Below are 22,542 nucleotides of genomic sequence, written 5' to 3'. Positions count from 1 at the left end.
CTTGAGGGGAAAGCTGTAACTCTGTGAGATGATTTCACAGAACACAAAGAAGTTTCTCAGAAAGCTTCTTTCTCTTTGTTATCGGAGGATATTTCCTTTGGCCCTATAGTCTTCAAAGGGATCCGAAATATCTCTTTTCCGATTCCAAAGAAATAAGGCTATCAAAAAGATCCAGGAAATACAGATGTAACTCTGTGAGTTGAATTAACAGAACACTAAGTAGTTTCTCAGAAAGCTTCTTTCCAGATTTCATCTGAGGATATTTCCTTTTTCACCATAGCCCTCTATGGGCTTCCAAATATCACTTTGCCAATTCAACAAGAACTGTCTTAGTGAAAGGCTTCTTGAGGGAAAAGCTGTAACTCTGTGAGACGATTTCACAGAACACAAAGAAGTTTCTCAGAAAGCTTCTTTCTCTTTGTTATCGGAGGATATTTCCTTTGGCTCGATAGTCTTCAAAGGGATCCGAAATATCTGTTTTCAGATTCCACAGAAAAAAGGCTAGCAAAGAGATCCACGAAATACAGATGTAACTCTGTGAGATGAATTCACAGAACACTAGGCAGTTTCTCAGAAAGCTTCTTTCCAGATTTTATCTGAGGATATTTCCTTTTTCACCATAGCCCCTATGGGCTTCCAAATATCACTTTGCCAATTCCACAATAACTGTCTTAGCGAAAGGCTTCTTGAGGGGAAAGCTGTAACTCTGTGAGATGATTTCACAGAACACAAAGAAGTTTCTCAGAAAGCTTCTTTCTCTTTGTTATCGGAGGATATTTCCTTTGGCCCTATAGTCTTCAAAGGGATCCGAAATATCTGTTTTCAGATTCCACAGAAAGAAGGCTAGCAAAGTGATAGACGAAATACAGATGTAACTCTGTGAGATGAATGAACAGAACACTAAGCAGTTTCTCAGAAAGCTTCTTTCCAGATTTCATCTGAGGATATTTCCTTTTTCACCATAGCCCTCTATGGGCTTCCAAATATCACTTTGCCAATTCCACAAGAACTGTCTTAGCGAAAGGCTTTTTCAGGGGAAAGCTGTAACTCTGTGAGATGATTTCAGAGAACACAAAGAAGTTTCTCAGAAAGCTTCTTTCTCTTTGTTATCGGAGGATCTTTCCTTTGACCCTATAGTCTTCAAAGGGATCCGAAATATCTGTTTTCAGATTCCACAGAAAGAAGGCTAGCAAAGAGATCCACGAAATACAGATGTAACTCTGTGAGATGAATTAACAGAACACTAAGCAGTTTCTCAGAAAGCTTCTTTCCAGATTTCATCTGAGGATATTTCCTTTTTCACCGTAGCCCTCTAAGGGCTTCCAAATATCACTTTGCCAATTCCACAAGAACTGTCTTAGCGTAAGCCTTCTTGAGGGGAAAGCTGTAACTCTGTGAGATGATTTCACAGAACACAAAGAAATTTCTCAGAAAGCTTCTTTCTCTTTGTTATCGGAGGATATTTCCTTTGGCCCGATAGTCATCGAAGGGATCCGAAATATCTGTTCTCAGATTCCACAGAAATAAGGCTAGCAAAGAGATCTACGAAACACAGATGTAACTCTGTGAGATGAATTCACAGAACACTAAGCAGTTTCTCAGAAAGCTTCTTTCCAGATTTCATCTGAGGATATTTCCTTTTTCACCATAGCCCTCTATGGGCTTCCAAATATCACTTTGCCAATTCCACAAGAACTGTCTTAGCGAAAGGCTTCTTGAGGGGAAAGCTGTAACTCTGTGAGATGATTTCACAGAACACAAAGAAGTTTCTCAGAAAGCTTCTTTCTCTTTGTTAACGGAGGATATTTCCTTTGGCCCTAAGGTTTTCAAAGGGATCCGAAATATCAGTTCTCAGTTTCCACAGAAATAAGGATAGCAAAGAGATCTACGAAACACAGATGTAACTCTGTGAGATGAATTCACAGAACACTAAGTAGTTTCTCAGAAAGCATCTTTCCAGATTTCATCTGAGGATATTTCCTTTTTCACCATAGCCCTCTATGGGCTTCCAAATATCACTTTGCCAATTCCACAAGAACTGTCTTAGCGAAAGGCATCTTCAGGGGAAAGCTGTAACTCTGTGAGATGATTTCACAGAACACAAAGAAGTTTCTCAGAAAGCTTCTTTCTCTTTGTTATCGGAGGATATTTCCTTTGGCCCTATGGTCTTCAAAGGGATCCGAAATATCTGTTTTCAGATTCCACAGAAAGAAGGCTAGCAAAGAGATCCACGAAATACAGATGTAACTCTGTGAGATGAATTAACAGGACACTAAGAAGTTTCTCAGAAAGCTTCTTTCCAGATTTCATCTGAGGATATTTCCTTTTTCACCATAGCCCTCTAGGGGCTTCCAAATATCACTTTGCCAATTCCACAAGAACTGTCTTAGCGAAAGGCTTCTTGAGGGGAAAGCTGTAACTCTGTGAGATGATTTCACAGAGCACAAAGAAGTTTCTCAGAAAGCTTCTTTCTCTTTGTTATCGGAGGATATTTCCTTTGGCCCTATAGTCTTCAAAGGGATCCAAAATATCTGTTCTCAGATTCCACAGAAATAAGGCTAGCAAAGAGATCTACGAAACACAGATGTAACTCTGTGAGATGAATTCAAAAAACACTAAGCAATTTCTCAGAAAGCTTCTTTCCAGGTTTCATCTGAGGATATTTCCTTTTTCACCATAGCCCTCTATGGACTTCCAAATATCACTTTGCAAATTCCACAAGTACTGTCTTATCGAAAGGCTTCTGGAGGGGAAAGCTGTAACTCTGTGAGATGATTTCACAGAACACAAGGAAGTTTCTCAGAAAGCTTCTTTCTCTTTGTTATCGGAGGATATTTCCTTTGGCCCTATGGTCTTCAAAGGGATCCGAAATATCTGTTCTCAGATTCCACAGAAAGAAGGCTAGCAAAGAGATCTACGAAATACAGATGTAACTCTGTGAGATGAATTCACAGAACACTAAGCAGTTTCTCAGAAAGCTTCTTTCCAGATTTCATCTGAGGATATTTCCTTTTTCACCATAGCCCTCTATGGGCTTCCAAATATCACTTTGCCAATTCCACAGTAACTGTCTTAGCGAAAGACTTCTTGAGGGGAAAGCTGTAATTCTGTGAGTTGATTTCACAGAACACAAAGATGTTTCTCAGAAAGCTTCTTTCTCTTTGTTATCGGAGGATATTTCCTTTGGCCCTATAGTCTTCAAAGGGATCCGAAATATCTCTTCTCAGATTCCACAGAAAGAAGGCTAGCAAAGAGATCCACGAAATACAGATGTAACTCTGTGAGATGAATTCACAGAACACTAAGCAGTTTCTCAGAAAGCTTCTTTCCAGATTTCATCTGAGGATATTCCTTTTTCACCACAGCCCTCTATGGGCTTCCAAATATCACTTTGCCAATTCCACAAGAACTGTCTTAGCGAAAGGCTTCTTGAGCGGAAAGCTGTGACTCTGTGAGATGATTTCATAGAACACAAAGAAGTTTCTCAGAAAGCTTCTTTCTCTTTGTTATCGGAGGATATTTCCTTTGGCCATATAGTCTTCAAAGGGATCCAAAATATCTGCTCTCAGATTCCACAGAAAGAAGGCTAGCAAAGAGATCCACGAAATACAGATGTAACTCTGTGAGATGAATTAACAGAACACTAAGCAGTTTCTCAGAAAGCTTCTTTCCAGATTTCATCTGAGGATAGTTCCTTTTTCACCATAGCCCTCTATGGGCTTCCAAATATCACTTTGCCAATTCCACAAGAACTGTCAGAGAAAGGGTTCTTGAGGTGAAAGCTGTAACTCTGTGAGATGATTTCACATAACACAAAGAAGTTTCTCAGAAAGCTTCTCTCTCTTTGTTATCGGAGGATATTTCCTTTGGCCCTATAGTCTTCCAAGGGATCCGAAATATCTGTTCTCAGATTCCACAGAAAGAAGGCTAGCAAAGAGATCCACGAAATACAGATGTAACTCTGTGAGATGAATTAACAGAACACTAAGCAGTTTCTCAGAAAGCTTCTTTCCAGATTTCATCTGAGGATATTTCCTTTTTCACCATAGCCCTCTAAGGGCTTCCAAATATCACTTTGCCAATTCCACAAGAACTGTCTTAGCGAAAGGCTTCTTGAGGGGAAAGCTTTAATTCTGTGAGATGATTTCACAGAACACAAAGAAGTTTCTCAGAAACCTTCTTTCTCTTTGTTATCGGAGGATATTTCCTTTGGCCCTATAGTCTTCAAAGGGATCCGAAATATCTCTTCTCAGATTCCACAGAAAGAAGGCTAGCAAAGAGATCTACGAAACACAGATGTAACTCTGTGAGATGAATTCACAGAACACTAAGCAGTTTCTCAGAAAGCTTCTTTCCAGATTTCCTCTGAGGATATTTGCTTTTTCACCATAGCCCTCTATGGGCTTCCAAATATCACTTTGCCAATTCCACAAGAACTGTCTTAGCGAAAGGCTTCTTCAGGGAAAGCTGTAACACAGTGAGATGATTTCACAGAACACAAAGAAGTTTCTCAGAAAGCTTCTTTCTCTTTGTTATCGGAGGATATTTCCTTTGGCCCTATAGTCTTCAAAGGGATCCGAAATATCTGTTCTCAGATTCCACAGAAATAAGACTAGCAAAGAGATCTACGAAACACAGAAGTAACTCTGTGAGATGAATTCAAAAAAAATAAGCAGTTTCTCAGGAAGCTTCTTTCCAGATTTGATCTGAGGATATTTCATTTTTCACCATAGCCCTCTATGGGCTTGCAAATATCACTTTGCCAATTCCACAAGAAATGTCTTAGCGAAAGGCTTCTTGAGGGGAAAGCTGTAACTCTGTGAGATGATTTCACAGAACACAAAGAAGTTTCTCAGAAAGCTTCTTTCTCTTTGTTATCGGAGGATATTTCCTTTGGCCCTATAGTCTTCAAAGGGATCCGAAACATCTCTTTTCCGATTCCAAAGAAATAAGGCTATCGAAAAGATCCACGAAATACAGATGTAACTCTGTGAGATGAATTCACAGAACACTAAGCCGTTTCTCAGAAAGCTTCTTTCCAGATTTCACCTGAGGATATTTCCTTTTTCACCATAGCCCTCTATGGGCTTCCAAATATCACTTTGCCAATTCCACAAGAACTGTCTTAGCGAAAGGCTTTTTCAGGGGAAAGCTGTAACTCTGTGAGATGATTTCACAGAACACAAAGAAGTTTCTCGGAAAGCTTCTTTCTCTTTGTTATCGGAGGATATTTCCTTTGGCCCTATAGTCTTCAAAGGGATCCGAAATATCTGTTTTCAGATTCCACAGAAATAAGGCTAGCAAAGAGATCCACGAAATACAGATGTAACTCTGTGAGATGAATTCACAGAACACTAAGCCGTTTCTCAGAAAGCTTCTTTCCAGATTTCATCTGAGGATGTTTCCCTTTTCACCATAGCCCTCTAAGGGCTTCCAAATATCACTTTGCCAATTCCACAAGAACTGTCTTAGCGTAAGCCTTCTTGAGGGGAAAGCTGTAACTCTGTGAGATGATTTCACAGAACACAAAGAAGTTTCTCAGAAAGCTTCTTTCTCTTTGTTATCGGAGGATATTTCCTTTGGCTCGATAGTCATCGAAGGGTTCCGAATATCTGTTTTCAGATTCCACAGAAATAAGGCTAGCAAAGAGATCTACGAAACACAGATGTAACTCTGTGAGATGAATTAACAGAACACTAAGCAGTTTCTCAGAAAGCTTCTTTCCAGATTTCATCTGAGGATATTTCCTTTTTCACCATAGCCCTCTATGGGCTTCCAAATATCACTTTGCCAATTCCACAAGAACTGTCTTAGCGAAAGGCTTCTTGAGGGGAAAGCTGTAACTCTGTGAGATGATATCACAGAACACAAAGAAGTTTCTCAGAAAGCTTCTTTCTGTTTGTTAACGGAGGATATTTCCTTTGGCCCTATGGTCTTCAAAGGGATCCGAAATATCTGTTTTCAGATTCCACAGAAAGAAGGCTAGCAAAGAGATCCACGAAATACAGATGTAACTCTGTGAGATGAATTAACAGAACACTAAGCAGTTTCTCAGAAAGCTTCTTTCCAGATTTCATCTGAGGATATTTCCTTTTTCACCATAGCCCTCTATGGGCTTTCAAATATCACTTTGCCAATTCCACAAGAACTGACTTAGCGAAAGGCTTCTTGAGGAGAAAGCTGTAACTCTGTGAGATGATTTCACAGAACACAAAGAAGTTTCTCAGAAAGCTTCTTTCTCTTTGTTATCGGAGGATATATCCTTTGGCCCTATAGTCTTCAAAGGGATCCGAAATATCTGTTTTCAGATTCCACAGAAATAAGGCTAGCAAAGAGATCCACGAAATACAGATGTAACTCTGTGAGATGAATTCACAGAACACTAAGCAGTTTCTCAGAAAGCTTCTTTCCAGATTTCACCTGAGGATATTTCCTTTTTCACCATAGCCCTCTATGGGCTTCCAAATATCACTTTGCCAATTCCACAAGAACTGTCTTAGAGAAAGGGTTCTTGAGGTGAAAGCTGTAACTCTGTGAGATGATTTCACAGAACACAAAGAAGTTTCTCAGAAAGCTTCTCTCTCTTTGTTATCGGAGGATATTTCCTTTGGCCCTATAGTCTTCCAAGGGATCCGAAATATCTGTTCTCAGATTCCACAGAAAGAAGGCTAGTAAAGAGATCCACGAAATACAGATGTAACTCTGTGAGATGAATTCACAGAACACTAAGCAGTTTCTCAGAAAGCTTCTTTCCAGATTTCATCTGAGGATATTTCCTTTTTCACCATAGCCCTCTACGGGCTTCCAAATATCACTTTGGCAATTCCACAAGAACTGTCTTAGCGAAAGGCTTCTTGAGGGGAAAGCTGTAACTCTGGGAGATGATTTCACAGAACACAAAGAAGTTTCTCAGAAACCTTCTTTCTCTTTGTTATCGGAGGATATTTCCTTTGGCCCTATAGTCTTCAAAGGGATCCGAAATATCTCTTCTCAGATTCCACAGAAAGAAGGCTAGCAAAGAGATCTAGGAAACACAGATGTAACTCTGTGAGATGAATTCACAGAACACTAAGCAGTTTCTCAGAAAGCTTTTTTCCAGATTTCATCTGAGGATATTTGCTTTTTCACCATAGCCCTCTATGGGCTTCCAAATATCACTTTGCCAATTCCACAAGAACTGTCTTAGCGAAAGGCTTCTTCAGGGAAAGCTGTAACACTGTGAGATGATTTCACAGAACACAAAGAAGTTTCTCAGAAAGCTTCTTTCTCTTTGTTATCGGAGGATATTTCCTTTGGCCCTATAGTCTTCAAAGGGATCCGAAATATCTGTTCTCAGATTCCACAGAAATAAGACTAGCAAAGAGATCTACGAAACACAGAAGTAACTCTGTGAGATGAATTCACAAAAAATAAGCAGTTTCTCAGGAAGCTTCTTTCTAGATTTGATCTGAGGATATTTCATTTTTCACCATAGCCCTCTATGGGCTTGCAAATATCACTTTGCCAATTCCACAAGAAATGTCTTAGCGAAAGGCTTCTTGAGGGGAAAGCTGTAACTCTGTGAGATGATTTCACAGAACACAAAGAAGTTTCTCAGAAAGCTTCTTTCTCTTTGTTATCGGAGGATATTTCCTTTGGCCCTATAGTCTTCAAAGGGATCCGAAATATCTCTTTTCCGATTCCAAAGAAATAAGGCTATCAAAAAGATCCACGAAATACAGATGTTACTCTGTGAGATGAATTAACAGGACACTAAGAAATTTCTCAGAAAGCTTCTTTCCAGATTTCATCTGAGGATATTTCCTTTTTCACCATAGCCCTCTATGTGCTTTCAAATATCACTTTGCCAATTCCACAAGAACTGTCTTAGCGAAAGGCTTCTTGAGGGGAAAGCTGTAACTCTGTGAGATGATTTCACAGAACACAAAGAAGTTTCTCAGAAAGCTTCTTTCTCTTTGTTATCGGAGGATATTTCCTTTGGCCCAATAGTCTTCAAAGGGATCTGAAATATCTGTTCTCAGATTCCACAGAAAGAAGGCTAGCAAAGAGATCTACGATACACAGATGTACCTCTGTGAGATGAATTCACAGAATACTAAGCACTTTCTCAGAAAGCTTCTTTCCAGATTTCATCTGAGGATATTTCCTTTTTCACCATAGCCCTCTATGGTCTTCCAAATATCACTTTGCCAATTCCACAAGAACTGTCTTAGCGAAAGGCTTCTTGAGGGGAAAGCTGTAACTCTGTGAGATGATTTCACAGAACACAAAGAAGTTTCTCAGAAAGCTTCTTTCTCTTTGTTATCGGAGGATATTTCCTTTGGCCCTATAGTCTTCAAAGGGATCCGAAATATCTCTTCTCAGATTCCACAGAAAGAAGGCTAGAAAAGAGATCCACGAAATACAGATGTAACTCTGTGAGATGAATTAACAGAACACTAAGCAGTTTCTCAGAAAGCTTCTTTCCAGATTTCATCTGAGGATATTCCTTTTTCACCATAGCCCTATATGGGCTTCCAAATATCACTTTGCCAATTCCACAAGAACTGTCTTAGCGAAAGGCTTCTTCAGGGAAAGCTGTAACACTGTGAGGTGATTTCACAGAACACAAAGAAGTTTCTCAGAAAGCTTCTTTCTCTTTGTTATCGGAGGATATTTCCTTTGGCCCTATAGTCTTCAAAGGGATCCGAAATATCTGTTCTCAGATTCCACAGAAAGAAGGCTAGCAAAGAGATCTACGATACACAGATGTAACTCTGTGAGATGAATTCACAGAACACTAAGCAGTTTCTCAGAAAGCTTCTTTCCAGATTTCATCTGAGGACATTTCCTTTTTCACCATATCCCTCTATGGGCTTCCAAATATCACTTTGCCAATTCCACAAGAACTGTCTTAGCGAAAGGCTTCTTGAGGGGAAAGCTGTAACTCTGGGAGATGATTTCACAGAACACAAAGAAGTTTCTCAGAAAGCTTCTTTCTCTTTGTTAACGGAGGATATTTCCTTTGGCCCTATAGTCTTCAAAGGGATCCGAAATATCTGTTCTCAGATTCCACAGAAATAAGGCTAGCAAAGAGATCTACGAAACACAGATGTAACTCTGTGAGATGAATTCACAGAACACTAAGCAGTTTCTCAGAAAGCATCTTTCCAGATTTCATCTGAGGATATTTGCTTTTTCACCATAGCCCTCTATGGGCTTCCAAATATCACTTTGCCAATTCCACAAGAACTGTCTTAGCGAAAGGCATCTTCAGGGGAAAGCTTTAACTCTGTGAGATGATTTCACAGAACACAAAGAAGTTTCTCAGAAAGCTTCTTTCTCTTTGTTATCGGAGGATATTTCCTTTGGCCGTATAGTCTTCAAACGGATCCGAAATATCTGTTCTCAGATTCCACAGAAATAAGGCTAGCAAAGAGATGTACGAAAAACAGATGTAACTCTGTGAGATGAATTAACAGAACACTAAGCAGTTTCTCAGAAAGCTTCTTTCCAGATTTCATCTGAGGATATTTCCTTTTTCACCATAGCCCTCTATGGGCTTCCAAATATCACTTTGCCAATTCCACAAGAACTGTCTTAGCGAAAGGCTTCTTGAGGGGAAAGCTGTAACTCTGTGAGATGATTTCACAGAACACAAAGAAGTTTCTCAGAAAGCTTCTTTCTCTTTGTTATCGGAGGATATTTCCTTTGGCCCTATAGTCTTCAAAGGGATCCGAAATATCTGTTCTCAGATTCCACAGAAGTAAGGCTAGCAAAGAGATCTACGAAACACAGATGTAACTCTGTGAGATGAATTCACAGAACACTAAGCAGTTTCTCAGAAAGCTTCTTTCCAGATTTCATCTGTGGATATTTCCTTTTTCACCATAGCCCTCTATGGGCTTCCAAATATCACTTTGCCAAGTCCACAAGAACTGTCTTAGCGAAAGGCTTCTTGAGGGGAAAGCTGTAACTCTGTGAGATGATTTCACAGAACACAAAGAAGTTTCTCAGAAAGCTTCTTTCTCTTTGTTATCGGAGGATATTTCCTTTGGCCCTATAGTCTTCAAAGGGATCCGAAATATCTGTTTTCAGATTCCACAGAAAGAAGGCTAGCAAAGAGATACACGAAATACAGATGTAACTCTGTGAGATGAATTAACAGAACACTAAGCAGTTTCTCAGAAAGCTTCTTTCCAGATTTCATCTGAGGATATTTCCTTTTTCACCATAGCCCTCTATGGGCTTCCAAATATCACTTTGCCAATTCCACAAGAACTGTCTTAGCGAAAGGCTTCTTGAGGGGAAAGCTGTAACTCTGTGAGATGATTTCACAGAACACAAAGAAGTTTCTCAGAAAGCTTCTTTCTCTTTGTTATCGGAGGATATTTCCTTTGGCCCTATAGTCCTCAAAGGGATCCGAAATATCTGCTTTCAGATTCCACAGAAAGAAGGCTAGCAAAGAGATACACGAAATACAGATGTAACTCTGCGAGATGAATTAACAGAACACTAAGCAGTTTCTCAGAAAGCTTCTTTCCAGATTTCATCTGAGGATATTTCCTTTTTCACCATAGCCCTCTATGGGCTAACAAATATCACTTTGCCAATTCCACAAGAACTGTCTTAGCGAAAGGCTTTTTCAGGGGAAAGCTGTACCTCTGTGAGATGATTTCACAGAACACAAAGAAGTGTCTCAGATAGCTTCTTTCTCTTTGTTATCGGAGGATATTTCCTTTGGCCCTATAGTCTTCAAAGGGATCCGAAATATCTGTTCTCAGATTCCACAAAAGTAAGGCTAGCAAAGAGATCTAAGAAACACAGATGTAACTCTGTGAGATGAATTCACAGAACACTAAGCAGTTTCTCAGAAAGCTTCTTTCCAGATTTCATCTGAGGATATTTCCTTTTTCACCATAGCCCTCTATGGGCTTCCAAATAGAACTTTGCCAATTCCACAAGAACTGTCTTAGCGAAAGGCTTCTTGAGGGGAAAGCTGTAACTCTGTGAGATGATTTCACAGAACACAAAGAAGTTTCTCAGAAAGCTTCTTTCTCTTTGTTATCGGAGGATATTTCCTTTGGCCCTATAGTCTTCAAAGGGATCCGAAATATCTGTTCTCAGATTCCACAGAAGTAAGGCTAGCAAAGAGATCTACGAAACACAGATGTAACTCTGTGAGATGAATTCACAGAACACTAAGCAGTTTCTCAGAAAGCTTCTTTCCAGATTTCATCTGAGGATATTTGCTTTTTCACCATAGCCCTCTATGGGCTTCCAAATATCACTTTGCCAATTCCACAAAAACTGTCTTAGCGAAAGGCTTCTTGAGGGGAAAGCTGTAACTCTGTGAGATGATTTCACAGAACACAAAGAAGTTTCTCAGAAAGCTTCTTTCTCTTTGTTATCGGAGGATATTTCCTTTGGCCCTATAGTCTTCAAAGGGATCCGAAATATCTGTTCTCAGATTCCACAGAAAGAAGGATAGCAAAGAGATCTACGATACACAGATGTAACTCTGTGAGATGAATTAACAGAACACTAAGCAGTTTCTCAGAAAGCTTCTTTCCAGATTTCATCTGAGGATATTTCCTTTTTCACCATAGCCCTCTATGGGCTTCCAAATATCACTTTGCCAATTCCACAAGAACTGTCTTAGCGAAAGGCTTCTTGAGGGGAAAGCTGTAACTCTGTGAGATGATTTCACAGAACACAAAGAAGTTTCTCAGAAAGCTTCTTTCTCTTTGTTAACGGAGGATATTTCCTTTGGCCCTATAGTCTTCAAAGGGATCCGAAATATCTGTTCTCAGATTCCACAGAAATAAGGCTAGCAAAGAGATCTACGAAACACAGATGTAACTCTGTGAGATGAATTCACAGAACACTAAGCAGTTTCTCAGAAAGCATCTTTCCAGATTTCATCTGAGGATATTTGCTTTTTCACCATAGCCCTCTATGGGCTTCCAAATATCACTTTGCCAATTCCACAAGAACTGTCTTAGCGAAAGGCATCTTCAGGGGAAAGCTTTAACTCTGTGAGATGATTTCACAGAACACAAAGAAGTTTCTCAGAAAGCTTCTTTCTCTTTGTTATCGGAGGATATTTCCTTTGGCCCTATAGTCTTCAAAGGGATCCGAAATATCTGTTCTCAGATTCCACAGAAATAAGGCTAGCAAAGAGATGTACGAAAAACTGATGTAACTCTGTGAGATGAATTAACAGAACACTAAGCAGTTTCTCAGAAAGCTTCTTTCCAGATTTCATCTGAGGATATTTCCTTTTTCACCATAGCCCTCTATGGGCTTCCAAATATCACTTTGCCAATTCCACAAGAACTGTCTTAGCGAAAGGCTTCTTGAGGGGAAAGCTGTAACTCTGTGAGATGATTTCACAGAACACAAAGAAGTTTCTCAGAAAGCTTCTTTCTCTTTGTTATCGGAGGATATTTCCTTTGGCCCTATAGTCTTCAAAGGGATCCGAAATATCTGTTCTCAGATTCCACAGAAGTAAGGCTAGCAAAGAGATCTACGAAACACAGATGTAACTCTGTGAGATGAATTCACAGAACACTAAGCAGTTTCTCAGAAAGCTTTTTTCCAGATTTCATCTGTGGATATTTCCTTTTTCACCATAGCCCTCTATGGGCTTCCAAATATCACTTTGCCAAGTCCACAAGAACTGTCTTAGCGAAAGGCTTCTTGAGGGGAAAGCTGTAACTCTGTGAGATGATTTCACAGAACAAAAAGAAGTTTCTCAGAAAGCTTCTTTCTCTTTGTTATCGGAGGATATTTCCTTTGGCCCTATGGTCTTCAAAGGGATCCGAAATATCTGTTTTCAGATTCCACAGAAAGAAGGCTAGCAAAGAGATACACGAAATACAGATGTAACTCTGTGAGATGAATTAACAGAACACTAAGCAGTTTCTCAGAAAGCTTCTTTCCAGATTTCATCAGAGGATATTTCCTTTTTCACCATAGCCCTCTATGGGCTTCCAAATATCACTTTGCCAATTCCACAAGAACTGACTTAGCGAAAGGCTTCTTGAGGAGAAAGCTGTAACTCTGTGAGATGATTTCACAGAACACAAAGAAGTTTCTCAGAAAGCTTCTTTCTCTTTGTTATCGGAGGATATTTCCTTTGGCCCTATAGTCTTCAAAGGGATCCGAAATATCTGTTTTCAGATTCCACAGAAAGAAGGCAAGCAAAGAGATCCACGAAATACAGATGTAACTCTGTGAGATGAATTAACAGAACACGAAGCAGTTTCTCAGAAAGCTTCTTTCCAGATTTCATCTGAGGATATTTCCTTTTTCACCATAGCCCTCTATGGGCTTCCAAATATCACTTTGCCAATTCCACAAGAACTGTCTTAGCGAAAGGCTTTTTCAGGGGAAAGCTGTAATTCTGTGAGATGATTTCACAGAACACAAAGAAGTGTCTCAGAAAGCTTATTTCTCTTTGTTATCGGAGGATATTTCCTTTGACCCTATAGTCTTCAAAGGGATCCCAAATATCTGTTTTCAGATTCCACAGAAAGAAGGCTAGCAAAGAGATCCACGAAATACAGATGTAACTCTGTGAGATGAATTAACAGAACACGAAGCAGTTTCTCAGAAAGCTTCTTTCCAGATTTCATCAGAGGATATTTCCTTTTTCACCATAGCCCTCTATGGGCTTCCAAATATCACTTTGCCATTTCCACAAGAACTGACTTAGCGAAAGGCTTCTTGAAGAGAAAGTTGTAACTCTGTGAGTTGATTTCACAGAACACAAAGAAGTTACTCAGAAAGCTTCTTTCTCTTTGTTATCGGAGGATATTTCCTTTGGCCCTATAGTCTTCAAAGGGATCCGAAATATCTGTTTTCAGATTCCACAGAAAGAAGGCTAGCAAAGAGATACACGAAATACAGATGTAACTCTGTGAGATGAATTAACAGAACACTAAGCAGTTTCTCAGAAAGCTTCTTTCCAGATTTCATCTGAGGATATTTCCTTTTTCACCATAGCCCTCTATGGGCTTCCAAATATCACTTTGCCAATTCCACAAGAACTGTCTTAGCGAAAGGCTTCTTGAGGGGAAAGCTGTAACTCTGTGAGATGATTTCACAGAACACAAAGAAGTTTCTCAGAAAGCTTCTTTCTCTTTGTTATCGGAGGATATTTCCTTTGGCCCTATAGTCTTCAAAGGGATCCGAAATATCTGTTTTCAGATTCCACAGAAAGAAGGCTAGCAAAGAGATCCACGAAATAGAGATGTAACTCTGAGAAATGAATTAACAGAACACTAAGCAGTTTCTCAGAAAGCTTCTTTCCAGATTTCATCAGAGGATATTTCCTTTTTCACCTTAGCCCACTATGGGCTTCCAAATATCACTTTGCCAATTCCACAAGAACTGTCTTAGCGAAAGGCTTTTTCAGGGGAAAGCTGTACCTCTGTGAGATGATTTCACAGAACACAAAGAAGTGTCTCAGATAGCTTCTTTCTCTTTGTTATCGGAGGATATTTCCTTTGGCCCTATAGTCTTCAAAGGGATCCGAAATATCTGTTCTCAGATTCCACAAAAGTAAGGCTAGCAAAGAGATCTAAGAAACACAGATGTAACTCTGTGAGATGAATTCACAGAACACTAAGCAGTTTCTCAGAAAGCTTCTTTCCAGATTTCATCTGAGGATATTTCCTTTTTCACCATAGCCCTCTATGGGCTTCCAAATATCACTTTGCCAATTCCACAAGAACTGTCTTAGCGAAAGGCTTCTTGAGGGGAAAGCTGTAACTCTGTGAGATGATTTCACAGAACACAAAGAAGTTTCTCAGAAAGCTTCTTTCTCTTTGTTATCGGAGGATATTTCCTTTGGCCCTATAGTCCTCAAAGGGATCCGAAATATCTGCTTTCAGATTCCACAGAAAGAAGGCTAGCAAAGAGATACACGAAATACAGATGTAACTCTGCGAGATGAATTAACAGAACACTAAGCAGTTTCTCAGAAAGCTTCTTTCCAGATTTCATCTGAGGATATTTCCTTTTTCACCATAGCCCTCTATGGGCTAACAAATATCACTTTGCCAATTCCACAAGAACTGTCTTAGCGAAAGGCTTTTTCAGGGGAAAGCTGTACCTCTGTGAGATGATTTCACAGAACACAAAGAAGTGTCTCAGATAGCTTCTTTCTCTTTGTTATCGGAGGATATTTCCTTTGGCCCTATAGTCTTCAAAGGGATCCGAAATATCTGTTCTCAGATTCCACAAAAGTAAGGCTAGCAAAGAGATCTAAGAAACACAGATGTAACTCTGTGAGATGAATTCACAGAACACTAAGCAGTTTCTCAGAAAGCTTCTTTCCAGATTTCATCTGAGGATATTTCCTTTTTCACCATAGCCCTCTATGGGCTTCCAAATAGAACTTTGCCAATTCCACAAGAACTGTCTTAGCGAAAGGCTTCTTGAGGGGAAAGCTGTAACTCTGTGAGATGATTTCACAGAACACAAAGAAGTTTCTCAGAAAGCTTCTTTCTCTTTGTTATCGGAGGATATTTCCTTTGGCCCTATAGTCTTCAAAGGGATCCGAAATATCTGTTCTCAGATTCCACAGAAGTAAGGCTAGCAAAGAGATCTACGAAACACAGATGTAACTCTGTGAGATGAATTCACAGAACACTAAGCAGTTTCTCAGAAAGCTTCTTTCCAGATTTCATCTGAGGATATTTGCTTTTTCACCATAGCCCTCTATGGGCTTCCAAATATCACTTTGCCAATTCCACAAAAACTGTCTTAGCGAAAGGCTTCTTGAGGGGAAAGCTGTAACTCTGTGAGATGATTTCACAGAACACAAAGAAGTTTCTCAGAAAGCTTCTTTCTCTTTGTTATCGGAGGATATTTCCTTTGGCCCTATAGTCTTCAAAGGGATCCGAAATATCTGTTCTCAGATTCCACAGAAAGAAGGATAGCAAAGAGATCTACGATACACAGATGTAACTCTGTGAGATGAATTAACAGAACACTAAGCAGTTTCTCAGAAAGCTTCTTTCCAGATTTCATCTGAGGATATTTCCTTTTTCACCATAGCCCTCTATGGGCTTCCAAATATCACTTTGCCAATTCCACAAGAACTGTCTTAGCGAAAGGCTTCTTGAGGGGAAAGCTGTAACTCTGTGAGATGATTTCACAGAACACAAAGAAGTTTCTCAGAAAGCTTCTTTCTCTTTGTTAACGGAGGATATTTCCTTTGGCCCTATAGTCTTCAAAGGGATCCGAAATATCTGTTCTCAGATTCCACAGAAATAAGGCTAGCAAAGAGATCTACGAAACACAGATGTAACTCTGTGAGATGAATTCACAGAACACTAAGCAGTTTCTCAGAAAGCATCTTTCCAGATTTCATCTGAGGATATTTGCTTTTTCACCATAGCCCTCTATGGGCTTCCAAATATCACTTTGCCAATTCCACAAGAACTGTCTTAGCGAAAGGCATCTTCAGGGGAAAGCTTTAACTCTGTGAGATGATTTCACAGAACACAAAGAAGTTTCTCAGAAAGCTTCTTTCTCTTTGTTATCGGAGGATATTTCCTTTGGCCCTATAGTCTTCAAAGGGATCCGAAATATCTGTTCTCAGATTCCACAGAAATAAGGCTAGCAAAGAGATGTACGAAAAACTGATGTAACTCTGTGAGATGAATTAACAGAACACTAAGCAGTTTCTCAGAAAGCTTCTTTCCAGATTTCATCTGAGGATATTTCCTTTTTCACCATAGCCCTCTATGGGCTTCCAAATATCACTTTGCCAATTCCACAAGAACTGTCTTAGCGAAAGGCTTCTTGAGGGGAAAGCTGTAACTCTGTGAGATGATTTCACAGAACACAAAGAAGTTTCTCAGAAAGCTTCTTTCTCTTTGTTATCGGAGGATATTTCCTTTGGCCCTATAGTCTTCAAAGGGATCCGAAATATCTGTTCTCAGATTCCACAGAAGTAAGGCTAGCAAAGAGATCTACGAAACACAGATGTAACTCTGTGAGATGAATTCACAGAACACTAAGCAGTTTCTCAGAAAGCTTTTTTCCAGATTTCATCTGTGGATATTTCCTTTTTCACCATAGCCCTCTATGGGCTTCCAAATATCACTTTGCCAAGTCCACAAGAACTGTCTTAGCGAAAGGCTTCTTGAGGGGAAAGCTGTAACTCTGTGAGATGATTTCACAGAACAAAAAGAAGTTTCTCAGAAAGCTTCTTTCTCTTTGTTATCGGAGGATATTTCCTTTGGCCCTATGGTCTTCAAAGGGATCCGAAATATCTGTTTTCAGATTCCACAGAAAGAAGGCTAGCAAAGAGATACACGAAATACAGATGTAACTCTGTGAGATGAATTAACAGAACACTAAGCAGTTTCTCAGAAAGCTTCTTTCCAGATTTCATCAGAGGATATTTCCTTTTTCACCATAGCCCTCTATGGGCTTCCAAATATCACTTTGCCAATTCCACAAGAACTGACTTAGCGAAAGGCTTCTTGAGGAGAAAGCTGTAACTCTGTGAGATGATTTCACAGAACACAAAGAAGTTTCTCAGAAAGCTTCTTTCTCTTTGTTATCGGAGGATATTTCCTTTGGCCCTATAGTCTTCAAAGGGATCCGAAATATCTGTTTTCAGATTCCACAGAAAGAAGGCAAGCAAAGAGATCCACGAAATACAGATGTAACTCTGTGAGATGAATTAACAGAACACGAAGCAGTTTCTCAGAAAGCTTCTTTCCAGATTTCATCTGAGGATATTTCCTTTTTCACCATAGCCCTCTATGGGCTTCCAAATATCACTTTGCCAATTCCACAAGAACTGTCTTAGCGAAAGGCTTTTTCAGGGGAAAGCTGTAATTCTGTGAGATGATTTCACAGAACACAAAGAAGTGTCTCAGAAAGCTTATTTCTCTTTGTTATCGGAGGATATTTCCTTTGACCCTATAGTCTTCAAAGGGATCCCAAATATCTGTTTTCAGATTCCACAGAAAGAAGGCTAGCAAAGAGATCCACGAAATACAGATGTAACTCTGTGAGATGAATTAACAGAACACGAAGCAGTTTCTCAGAAAGCTTCTTTCCAGATTTCATCAGAGGATATTTCCTTTTTCACCATAGCCCTCTATGGGCTTCCAAATATCACTTTGCCATTTCCACAAGAACTGACTTAGCGAAAGGCTTCTTGAAGAGAAAGTTGTAACTCTGTGAGTTGATTTCACAGAACACAAAGAAGTTACTCAGAAAGCTTCTTTCTCTTTGTTATCGGAGGATATTTCCTTTGGCCCTATAGTCTTCAAAGGGATCCGAAATATCTGTTTTCAGATTCCACAGAAAGAAGGCTAGCAAAGAGATACACGAAATACAGATGTAACTCTGTGAGATGAATTAACAGAACACTAAGCAGTTTCTCAGAAAGCTTCTTTCCAGATTTCATCTGAGGATATTTCCTTTTTCACCATAGCCCTCTATGGGCTTCCAAATATCACTTTGCCAATTCCACAAGAACTGTCTTAGCGAAAGGCTTCTTGAGGGGAAAGCTGTAACTCTGTGAGATGATTTCACAGAACACAAAGAAGTTTCTCAGAAAGCTTCTTTCTCTTTGTTATCGGAGGATATTTCCTTTGGCCCTATAGTCTTCAAAGGGATCCGAAATATCTGTTTTCAGATTCCACAGAAAGAAGGCTAGCAAAGAGATCCACGAAATAGAGATGTAACTCTGAGAAATGAATTAACAGAACACTAAGCAGTTTCTCAGAAAGCTTCTTTCCAGATTTCATCAGAGGATATTTCCTTTTTCACCTTAGCCCACTATGGGCTTCCAAATATCACTTTGCCAATTCCACAAGAACTGTCTTAGCGAAAGGCTTTTTCAGGGGAAAGCTGTACCTCTGTGAGATGATTTCACAGAACACAAAGAAGTGTCTCAGATAGCTTCTTTCTCTTTGTTATCGGAGGATATTTCCTTTGGCCCTATAGTCTTCAAAGGGATCCGAAATATCTGTTCTCAGATTCCACAAAAGTAAGGCTAGCAAAGAGATCTAAGAAACACAGATGTAACTCTGTGAGATGAATTCACAGAACACTAAGCAGTTTCTCAGAAAGCTTCTTTCCAGATATCATCTGAGGATATTTCCTTTTTCACCATAGCCCTCTATGGGCTTCATATATCACTTTGCCAATTCCACAAGAACTGTCTTAGCGAAAGGCTTCTTGAGGGGAAAGCTGTAACTCTGTGAGATGATTTCACAGAACACAAAGAAGTTTCTCAGAAAGCTTCTTTCTCTTTTTTATCGGAGGATATTTCCTTTGGCCCTATAGTCTTCAAAGGGATCCGAAATATCTGTTTTCAGATTCCACAGAAAGAAGGCTAGCAAAGAGACACACGAAATACAGATGTAACTCTGTGAGATGAATTAACAGAACACTAAGCAGTTTCTCAGAAAGCTTCTTTCCAGATTTCATCTGAGGATATTTCCTTTTTCATCATAGCCCTCTATGGGCTTCCAAATATCACTTTGCCATTTCCACAAGAACTGACTTAGCGAAAGGCTTCTTGAAGAGAAAGTTGTAACTCTGTGAGATGATTTCACAGAACACAAAGAAGTTTCTCAGAAAGCTTCTTTCTCTTTGTTATCGGAGGATATTTCCTTTGGCCCTATAGTCTTCAAAGGGATCCGAAATATCTGTTTTCAGATTCCACAGAAAGAAGGCTAGCAAAGAGATACACGAAATACAGATGTAACTCTGTGAGATGAATTAACAGAACACTAAGCAGTTTCTCAGAAAGCTTCTTTCCAGATTTCATCTGAGGATATTTCCTTTTTCACCATAGCCCTCTATGGGCTTCCAAATATCACTTTGCCAATTCCACAAGAACTGTCTTAGCGAAAGGCTTCTTGAGGGGAAAGCTGTAACTCTGTGAGATGATTTCACAGAACACAAAGAAGTTTCTCAGAAAGCTTCTTTCTCTTTGTTATCGGAGGATATTTCCTTTGGCCCTATAGTCTTCAAAGGGATCCGAAATATCTGTTTTCAGATTCCACAGAAAGAAGGCTAGCAAAGAGATCCACGAAATAGAGATGTAACTCTGAGAGATGAATTAACAGAACACTAAGCAGTTTCTCAGAAAGCTTCTTTCCAGATTTCATCAGAGGATATTTCCTTTTTCACCTTAGCCCACTATGGGCTTCCAAATATCACTTTGCCAATTCCACAAGAACTGTCTTAGCGAAAGGCTTTTTCAGGGGAAAGCTGTACCTCTGTGAGATGATTTCACAGAACACAAAGAAGTGTCTCAGATAGCTTCTTTCTCTTTGTTATCGGAGGATATTTCCTTTGGCCCTATAGTCTTCAAAGGGATCCGAAATATCTGTTCTCAGATTCCACAAAAGTAAGGCTAGCAAAGAGATCTAAGAAACACAGATGTAACTCTGTGAGATGAATTCACAGAACACTAAGCAGTTTCTCAGAAAGCTTCTTTCCAGATTTCATCTGAGGATATTTCCTTTTTCACCATAGCCCTCTATGGGCTTCATATATCACTTTGCCAATTCCACAAGAACTGTCTTAGCGAAAGGCTTCTTGAGGGGAAAGCTGTAACTCTGTGAGATGATTTCACAGAACACAAAGAAGTTTCTCAGAAAGCTTCTTTCTCTTTGTTATCGGAGGATATTTCCTTTGGCCCTATAGTCTTCAAAGGGATCCGAAATATCTGTTCTCAGATTCCACAAAAGTAAGGCTAGCAAAGAGATCTAAGAAACACAGATGTAACTCTGTGAGATGAATTCACAGAACACTAAGCAGTTTCTCAGAAAGCTTTTTTCCAGATTTCATCTGAGGATATATCCTTTTTCACCGTAGCTCTCTATGGGATTCCAGATATAACTTTACCAATTCCACAAGAACTGTCTTAGCGAAAGGCTTCTTGAGGGGAAAGCTGTAACTCTGTGACATGATTTCACAGAACACAAAGAAGTTTCTCAGAAAGCTTCTTTCTCTTTGTTATCGGAGGATATTTCCTTTGGCCCTATAGTCTTCAAAGGGATCCGAAATATCTGTTCTCAGATTCCACAGAAATAAGGCTAGCAAAGAGATCTACGAAACACAGATGTAACTCTGTGAGATGAATTCACAGAACACTAAGCAGTTTCTCAGAAAGCTTCTTTCCAGATTTCATCTGAGGATATTTCCTTTTTCACCATAGCCCTCTATGGGCTTCCAAATATCACTTTGCCAATTCCACAAGAACTGTCTTAGCGAAAGGCTTCTTGAGGGGAAAGCTGCAACTCTGTGAGATGATTTCACAGAACACAAAGAAGTTTCTCAGAAAGCTTCTTTCTCTTTGTTATCGGAGGATATTTCCTTTGGCCCTATGGAGTTCAAAGGGATCCGAAATATCTGTTCTCAGATTCCACAGAAAGAAGGCTAGCAAAGAGATTCTCGAAATACAGATGTAACTCTGTGAGATGAATTCACAGAACACTAAGCAGTTTCTCAGAAAGCTTCTTTCCAGATTTCATCTGAGGATATTTCCTTTTTCACCATAGCCCTCTATGGGCTTCCAAATATCACTTTGCCAATTCCACAAGAACTGTCTTAGCGAAAGGCTTCTTGAGGGGAAAGCTGCAACTCTGTCAGATGATTTCACAGAACACAAAGAAGTTTCTCAGAAAGCTTCTTTCTCTTTGTTATCGGAGGATATTTCCTTTGGCCCTATGGAGTTCAAAGCAATCCGAAATATCTGTTCTCAGATTCCACAGAAAGAAGGCTAGCAAAGAGATTCTCGAAATACAGATGTAACTCTGTGAGATGAATTCACAGAACACTAAGCAGTTTCTCAGAAAGCTTCTTTCCAGATTTCATCTGAGGATATTTCCTTTTTCACCATAGCCCTCTAAGGGCTTCCTAATATCACTTTGCCAATTCCACAAGAACTGTCTTAGCGAAAGGCTTCTTGAGGGCAAAGCTGTAACTCTGTGAGATGATTTCACAGAACACAAAGAAGTTTCTCAGAAAGCTTCTTTCTCTTTGTTATCGGAGGATATTTCCTTTGGCCCTATAGTCTTCAAAGGGATCCGAAATATCTGTTCTCAGACTCCACAGAAAGAAGGCTAGCAAAGAGATACACGAAATACAAATGTAACTCTGTGAGATGAATTCACAGAACACTAAGCAGTTTCTCAGAAAGCTTCTTTCCAGATTTCATCTGAGGATATTTCCTTTTTCACCATAGCCCTCTATGGGCTTCCAAATAGAACTTTGCCAATTCCACAAGAACTGTCTTAGCGAAAGGCTTCCTGAGGGGAAAGCTGTAACTCTGTGAGATGATTTCACAGAACACAAAGAAGTTTCTCAGAAAGCTTCTTTCTCTTTGTTATCGGAGTATATTTCTTTTGGCCCTACAGTCTTCAAAGGGATCCGAAATATCTCTTCTCAGATTCCACAGAAAGAAGGCTAGCTAAGAGATCTACGAAACACAGATGTAACTCTGTGAGATGAATTCACAGAACACTAAGCAGTTTCTCAGAAAGCCTCTTTCCAGATTTCATCTGAGGA

The sequence above is a fragment of the Macaca mulatta genome, chromosome 11 (assembly GCF_049350105.2).
Source record: "Macaca mulatta isolate MMU2019108-1 chromosome 11, T2T-MMU8v2.0, whole genome shotgun sequence".
In the NCBI taxonomy this organism is placed as follows: domain Eukaryota; kingdom Metazoa; phylum Chordata; class Mammalia; order Primates; family Cercopithecidae; genus Macaca; species Macaca mulatta.
Note: the sequence above shows the minus strand (reverse complement) of the source record.